General features: G+C 44.9%; 1 long non-coding RNA gene across 3 annotated transcripts; it reads left to right on the top strand.

Annotated features, from left to right (window-relative positions):
- The first annotated feature begins 221 nt into the window (after positions 1 to 221).
- LOC142740600 (uncharacterized) lies at positions 222 to 6,955 on the top strand. 3 transcript variants are annotated; one of them, XR_012880806.1, is made up of 6 exons: positions 222 to 654; positions 2,752 to 2,818; positions 3,634 to 3,698; positions 4,145 to 4,276; positions 5,110 to 5,176; positions 5,373 to 6,955. It is a non-coding gene; the product is annotated as an uncharacterized LOC142740600 (long non-coding RNA). The 3 variants fall into 3 exon arrangements; XR_012880807.1 differs by having other exon boundaries at positions 5,354 to 6,955; XR_012880808.1 differs by having other exon boundaries at positions 222 to 954.
- The last annotated feature ends 1,223 nt before the right edge of the window (positions 6,956 to 8,178 follow it).

The raw sequence follows: 8,178 nt of genomic DNA, 5'->3' as shown, positions 1-8,178 counted from the left end.
ACCTCACCACAACTATATGATTGTAGAAGGATTTTTTTCTGGTGATTGTCGGGGGTTGTTTTTTTTTTTTTAGACAAACAGTTCAAGTTCCAGTAAAATGTTTCTATTAATGCAAGTAACAACTGAACATTTTACATTCAGATTTCAAGGTTTCATATTTTCTCATTAAAGTTACAACTCAGAGTATGTTCACATGGCCTATTTTCATGGCCATAAACGCCCCGAAAAACATCTAAAACTACAGAGGCTGAACGCCTCCAAACATCTGCGCTTTGATTTCAATGGGAAAAACGGGGATTTGTTCCGATAAGGCGTTTTTTACGTGGCCGTTTAAAAAAAACTGTAGAAGGATTTTTTTCTGGTCATTGTCAGGAGTTGGGGTTGTTTTTTTTTAGACAAACAGTTCAAGTTCCAGGGCGGAGTCTGACCGCTGAGACTAATGGCTGCTTGATCTCTGCTCTCCTGCATCGTAGCAGCTCAAATCAGCTCATAGCGACACTATCTCCTCCATTGTCCGACTAAGATACCTGCTGGGGTTTGAGGCTGGACCGGAGCATACATTGGGAAGTTTCCCCACAAGTTTACTCACTGTGCCGGGATCTCAAACTTGACTCTTCTTCCAGCGACGCCATCCACAAGACGATCTGCCACGAGGTGAGAGGAAACACTAGCCAGGTCCTGCTCTCTCCTAGGCTGTGCTCGTCTGCCTGCCGCCTGTCAGCTGCTTAGAGATCGCAGCCTCTGTGTCTCCCTCTGTGTCTCCCTCTGCAGAGGGCTCTCTTCAGTGCTGTAGTGAGGACTGTTATCTAGCTGCACTGTGCACAGAAGCTGCCTCTCGCCCATCCCCCCTCTGGCTCAAGTTACATAGAGCAGGGACGCCAAGACTGCTGTAGATAAATCTGTCAGGTTCCACTTATCTCACCTCCTGCTGGGTTCTCCACAGCCTGTGAAGGGGTGAGTGACTCATTTTATCTTCTGGGGGAAGTTGCCTGGTTTTCTCCAGCTCCAGGAGCTAACATAGCTCAGCACAAGAGGTGTCAAGGTGGGAATACAATCGGAATTAGCAGTATCTACTGACACGACCCCTCCTTTTGGTGAAGTTCTTTCTAGCTTCTTCACAGTCAGCTACCATGGCAAAAAAGAGGGGGAAATCGACTGCTCCCAGAAAAATGACAGAATTTTTCGGCTCTTCAGCCCCTGATTTGGAGGAATCTTCATCTTCACCGTTACATAATGTGGAGATGCCTTCCCCATTGAGTTTACAAGCCCAGTCTTCAGTCGCTCAGGTCCTCCCGGGGGCGCCTGATCCGAACCCAGATGGACAGAAACGTAGAGTTGCTGCCTCTTCCCCGGCTTCTCCCAAATCCATGGAACCTGCACAAAAAAAAATTTCAAGGTTTCATATTTTCTCATTAAAGTTACAACTCAGAGTATGTTCACATGGCCTATTTTCATGGCCATAAACGCCCCGAAAAACATCTAAAACTACAGAGGCTGAACGCCTCCAAACATCTGCGCTTTGATTTCAATGGGAAAAACGGGGATTTGTTCCGATAAGGCGTTTTTTACGTGGCCGTTTAAAAAAAACTGTAGAAGGATTTTTTTCTGGTGATTGTCAGGAGTTGGGGTTGTTTTTTTTTAGACAAACAGTTCAAGTTCCAGTAAAATGTTTCTATTAATGCAAATAACAACTGAACATTTTACATTCAGATTTCAAGGTTTCATATGTTCTCATTAAAGTTACAACTCAGTACAACAGAGTATGTTCACACAGCCTATTTTCAGCCGTTTTCCTGGCCGTAAGCACCCCGAAAAACAGCCGAAAATACGGAGGCTGGACGCCTCCAAACATCTGCCCATTGATTTCAATGGGAAAAAAAGTTTTTTTTTTCCGATGGTGCATTTTACGTGGGCGTTTGATAAAGCGGTACATAAAAAACACCCTGTAAAAAGAAGTGCATTTCACTCCTTCGGCCATTTTTGGAGCCGTTTTTCATTGTCTCAATAGAAAAACAGCTCCAAGAACGTTGGTAAAAACGCCTCAAAAAATGTTTGTGGTTTCAAAAATGGCTGAAAATCAGAGGCTGTTTTCCCTTGAAAAGAGCTCTGTATTTTAGAGACATTTTTTAGTTAAGTGTGTGAACATACCCTTACCATTGTCTGAGAATTGCAGCTGTCAGTAATGTGGAATGTGACTTCTCAGTCGTTTTCAATATGATGTCTAATTTAATTTAATTAAATAGTCTTAAAAAGCTACCGTATATTATCCTAATAAGGCTCAGCAGTAGCCAGGGCCGGCCTTAGGGGTGTGCGACCTGTGCCATTACATAGGGCGCATCCCTCCAGCAGGTGGAACGGGGCGCTGCGCTGGCTCCCTTCCACTGCTTGTGTTTTAGAAGCGGCCGGGCAACTCAGCAGCTGCCTTTCCGCCTGGGTGCTTCTCTCACTGACATCGCGTTTCTAGCAGCGAAAATCGGGATTCCTCTAGGAGATGGGGGCATTGGGGATTGGCATTTGTAAATTGCCCACATTGTGACCCCCCCTAATGTCAGTCATGGACACCTGGGCCTGGGTGTGACTGCAATCTCTTCACCCCTATAGTTATGTTCCCTGGGTTTACACTAACATTACAAAATGTTTTCAATGTCTGACTCGTCCTGTGATAGAAAATGAAAGGTGTGAAAGTAAATATATTATTATTCATTCTAAATATGGGGTTATTTTATGTTTATTCCATTATGTATTTTACAGATATTTATGACATCTGAATATGTGGCACCAGTGACAGCCGACATGCTAGGACATACACTGTATATATGTAAGTATTATAGCAAATGACAACCTATAGAAATTCTATAATCTGATGTCATCCAGAATGTTCCTATAGAGCACATGACAAGACTGTGGGAACAAATTCCCCAATGTTGTTCACCCAGGGCCTGTCTTAGGGGTGTGAGACCTGTGTGGTTACACTGGGTGCATCACCTGTCACTAATAAATGGGGCGCCACTGGTCTTGATGTCTGGGGCACCCATTGCTTGAACACTCAATCCCACTCTTCATGTAAAAAAAGTAAAGGGCACTGCTCAGGATGCAGATACAATTCCTTGATAATGGATTACATTACAGTGTGGCAGACAATACTTGTCTGGCGGTGTTATTTGGGCACTGCATGATTGCAGTATTTGAGTACTATATTCTACGCCATAAAGCTGAATTCAGACGCTGCAGATTTGCTGCGCGGCAAAATTCACAAGTGTTACAGGTGAATAGTTACAGTCTCAAAAACTCATCCACATGTGGCAAAAGTAAACGCTGGGAATTTTGCTGCAGCTTTATATTATTATTATTATAGAAATGCTCCATAAAGAAGATATTATGGTATTAGTAATATATAAGGGACTTGTTATTTATGTAATTTCCTAATACACATTTGGCTTATGGGGGAGCACACAGCGCACACAGAGTGTCTACATTACCAGTACTGCAGTCTGTGCGCCACCATACAGGTCCGTCCTCATGAAGTTGCTGTGTACATGAGCCCTAATGTACATTTCCTTCATTGTTGGGTGGTCTATACTGAGCACACGTCTGTCTGGAGAAATCAAACTACACAATTATTGTTTTTTCCAGAACACCTTAAGATCGGCTGCCTGCTGCCAGGGGGACTCTCTGAAGCAATATTTCATCTATGCAAGGTGCGTCTCTTATTAGTTACTATATGCAGTATCCACCAATACCCTCCACAGTTAGAATGACACTTTTTGTATGTCCTGGGTCAGAATGCCCCTTTTGTATGGCCCCACAGTAATGAAGCCCCCTTTTCTAAGCCCCGACTCAGTCCTTTTATCCCCCATATTAATAGTGCCCCCTTTGCTCCTATAAAATAAAAAATTATAATCACCTAATAGACGACCAACCAGGTCAGACATTTCGCTTCTTCCCTGCGCCGTTATTGTTTGTCCAATTTCAGGGGCGTATGGAGCCCCAGAGCTGTGGGCCACCCCAAATCCCTGGACCCCAGCCGGTCATCCTATTTACCCCTTTGGTAATTTTACACTGGTTGGGGACTGGACTCTGTTCTAGATAGAAATGTTGCCATTGATTGAGATTTGTCCTAATACATTGTCTTTCTTTCTCCTAGAATTAATTCCTCATAAGAGTTAATGATAACCACACGTCCCAGGAGGGCAGATCAAAGATTAAGCAGAGCCCTCCACCTCACATCACATAACGTTCTACATTCAGTCGGATGTATTCAGTAGGAGAGTCCAAGGTCAGTGTATTTTATTAACTGCATCTCTAAATGATCACATAGTGTGTATTACTGGTCAATACTGAAGAGGGCACTACCACCATAGATGGCCTGGGCACCCTCAACTTACACTGCCGATCCGGCATTTAGGGCCCAAACCTATAATATAAAAAAAACAGAAAGATACAATCCCTAGTTTATTGACTGGGTGATGTTATTTGGGCACTGTATGATTAAATTATTTGGACACTACATGGTGCATCATAAGGGGGAGGACGTCACAGATACTGCACATGTCACCAATAAACCTAAGGCCGGCCCTGGATGTGACACAATAGCTGCCACGTGACATGCCATCCACACGGACATGACCGCTGTGGCCTAGCAACTAAAGACAACAGAACCACCAGCGCAGGAGCCACAGGGAATTAAAAAAATGAGTAGGGACAATTTGTTATTTTTAGCCATATGCGGCTTAGACTAAGGTTTATGAAACTGTCAGAAAACCCCTTTAATAATTATTTTGTCTGTTGAATCCAGAAATCCAATTTACCATTTCCTACTCTCTCTGCTCCAGTCCAAAAGACTCCACAAAAGACAAATTAGAAGTTTTCCATTAAGGATAAGATTATATAGAAGAATAACAATAAGCTCCTGGTCCCTGATACGAAATCTATACCAGGGTCCTCCAACTATTATGTGCCATTATACTGCTGGTGTTATTTGTGTGGCAGAGGGGCATTGGACTCGCCCTGTGATAGAAAATGAAATGTGTGAAAGTAAATATATTATTATTCATGATAGATATGGGGTTATTTTATGTATGTGCATTAAACCCATTATGTATTTTACAGACATTTATAACATCTGAATATGTGGCACCAGTGACAGCCGACATGCTAGGAGAACCACTGTATATATGTAAGTATTATATCAAATAACAACCTATAGAAATTCTATAATGTGATGTCATCCAGAATGTTCCTATAGACACATGACAAGACTGTGGGAACAATCTCCCTGATGTTTTCAATAGGCTGAACATATATTTGTTGATATGATGAACCATACTAAGCGCACGTCATAATATCTTCACAGTTTATACTTTTTGTTCCAGAATTTCTTGAGATCGGCTGCCTGCTGCCAGGGGGACTCTCTGAAGTAATATTTCATCTATATGCGGTATGTCCATCATTAGTTACTATATACAGTATCCACCAGTAGCTCTGTACATTGAAAAAGTAATGAGCGGGCAAAATGCCAAGAAAGGCGTAGCAGTGGGGAACCTTGGATAGTTGGTAGGAATAGGCAAAATGTAAGTTAGGGGTATCTTTGTCCAAAATGCTGGCCACATGGCTCGGTTTGGGACTGAACGTAGGTGTAAGGTAATTGGGTGAGGGAGTGTAGGGGGATTTTAGACAGCTTTGGTCTACCAAGAACATTTGTGATGTGTCAAGGCCTGGATGCAATAGACAAGGACTTAAGTGAGTTTCATTACACAGTCATAATCTGCAGGCATAGGTGATAATGGACACTGGCAGAATGTTTTTATATTTACAGCACTCAAGCGGAAAGCAATGGAAGGTGCCAGGATATTGCCACGTATAGAGCCCCCACAAGTCATGCAGCACAAGGACCTGGACTTGCGGTGTACTGGATTGTTTGGAGCAAATGGCATCAAGGAAGCAAGGCAGGTATCCTCAATGGTATCATTCTAGCAAAAATTTGAAGGAACATGGCACGATGATGGGCCAAGTGCCAGGATCCTTGCGCAGGGATCCAGGGTCGATGAAGGCAGCAATATCCCAGTAGGGCCTCATAATCTCAACATGGGAGAGGGACACCTTGGGGTTGCCAAAATGTTTAGAACACTGGGTACTGGCACAATGTTTGGAATTACAGGAGCAGCGCATCTGGATGTAAAGAGAAGCAGAAGAAGGCAACAGTAGCTGGTTGAGTCTGATTCTGATCTGTCAGATGATAATAAGTGGTCTGATGTTGGGGATAGATGGGCTAATGGGCAAGACGTTTAAGATGCTGAAAAAAATGTTTATGCAGGATAAAGTAAAAAGGTAAAAGCGAGGAGGCGTGATACCGAAAGCCAATCCTTTACTGGAAAGAGGGGGTAAATATTGGGGCCAGGAAACATGTTTGTTGATTTCTACCTACACACACTTGTCCCAGGAAATGTTGGGAAACATAAGGGAGGAAAGGCTTGTCTAGTTTTTGTGATGTCTATGGAAGATTTTGTTTAGTATTGCAGTGTTATGGTGGTGGAGCAGGACCCCCTTATTGATCAGGTGCCAATAAAAAGGGATGGTGCCTGTGAAGCAGGCTGGTAAGTATAAAAAAAATACATCTGTCGCATCTAAAAGAGGCATCAGTAAACGATGAAATAGACAAGGAGTTGAGTGAGTTGCATCATTAAAGCAGAATCTGCAGGCACGGATGGCAATGGATACTTGCAGAATGTTTTTTGTGCCTACAGGACTCAAGTGAGAAGCAGTGGAAAGGACACGGATATCGCCACGGATAGGGCGTCCACGAGTCATGCAGCACAAGGAACTGGACTTCTGATGTAATTGACTGTTTGGAGGAGATGGCGTACATTTGCGAAGAATGTAGTTGGCTTTCGAAGCGCGTAAGCAGTCTTGTATCATCACTTCAACATGCCGTGTGGTTTATAAAATGTTTTTCTAATAAAGTCATCACATTGTCATGAGGATTGCTGGACCGTATTTTCTTCTGTTTACTGTATATTTATTGGACAGTGCTAACGCCATACAGCCCTCCCTGTAGAGAATGCCATACAGCCCTCCTGTAGAGAACGCCATACAGTCCCCCTGCAGAGAACGCCATACAGCCCCCCCTGTAGAGAACGCCATACAGCCCCGCCTGTAGAGAACGCCATACAGCCCCCCCCTGTAGGGAACGCCATACATCCCCCCCCCTGTAGGGAACGCCATACATCCCCCCCCCTGTAGAGAACGCCATAGAGCCCCCCCTGTAGGGAACGCCATACAGCCCCCCCCTGTAGGGAACGCCATACAGCCCCCCCCCTGTAGGGAACGCCATACAGCGCTCCCCCCCCTGTAGGGAACGCCATACAGCGTCCCCCCTCCCAAAAAAATTTGACCTACAGTGTGTCCTACAAAATACATGTATCTCCTATCCACAGGATAGGGGATACATGTGTGATCGCTGGCAGCGAAAGCTGCTTCTATCCTCTCCTCAGGGTCCCCGGCAGTCACTGACAGCCGGAGACCCGACATTCAGCAGCCCGAAGGCGCGGGCAGTAAGTTAAAACTGGAGTCGTAAAAAGTCTATGGCTCGGGTTTTAAGGACCCTGACCGCTGGCCGTAAAAATACAGCCAGCGGTCGGGAACCAGTTAATGGAAGAGCGGGGAGATACCTCCCTGCTCTGCGGTAGTGTTCAGTGGCGTCCCGCTGTAGCAGCCATAGCGGCTGCCAGCGGAGCCTCCGGCCATGGTGGGGGCCCTGCTACGGCTGCTACGGCGGTAGTTACGCCACTGCTCAGTACATATATACAACACCAAAAAAAAATCTCAGTGTTATGACTATCCTACTCCAGTGCACCCTGGATTATAAAAAGGTCTCTGCCCTTCCACTCCTTGCTTGAGCGTTGTTTGTACTTTTCCCATGTTTGTATTGCAAAGGGTCCCTTAGTATTTTCCTGCTTGATCCCAGAGTTCCCGTTCCCTGCATCCTATTTCCTGTATCCCTAGAAGAGGCTGGACGCAGCCCGCAGGGCTTCAGAGGGAAGTCTCCATGACTGGACCTAGGAGGGAAAAGGTTAACTAGAAGGGGATGTAGGGGGAGGTAGATGAGAGGTAGGGAGGAGTTAGGGGACGTTACTAGGCTTCCCGCTGTTTTCGGCATTGAGCCGGAAGCAGCGGGAGAAG

Source organism: Rhinoderma darwinii, chromosome 2, assembly GCF_050947455.1.
Source record: "Rhinoderma darwinii isolate aRhiDar2 chromosome 2, aRhiDar2.hap1, whole genome shotgun sequence".
Classification (NCBI taxonomy): Eukaryota; Metazoa; Chordata; class Amphibia; order Anura; family Rhinodermatidae; genus Rhinoderma; species Rhinoderma darwinii.
This window is presented reverse-complemented; position numbering and strand designations above follow the sequence as displayed.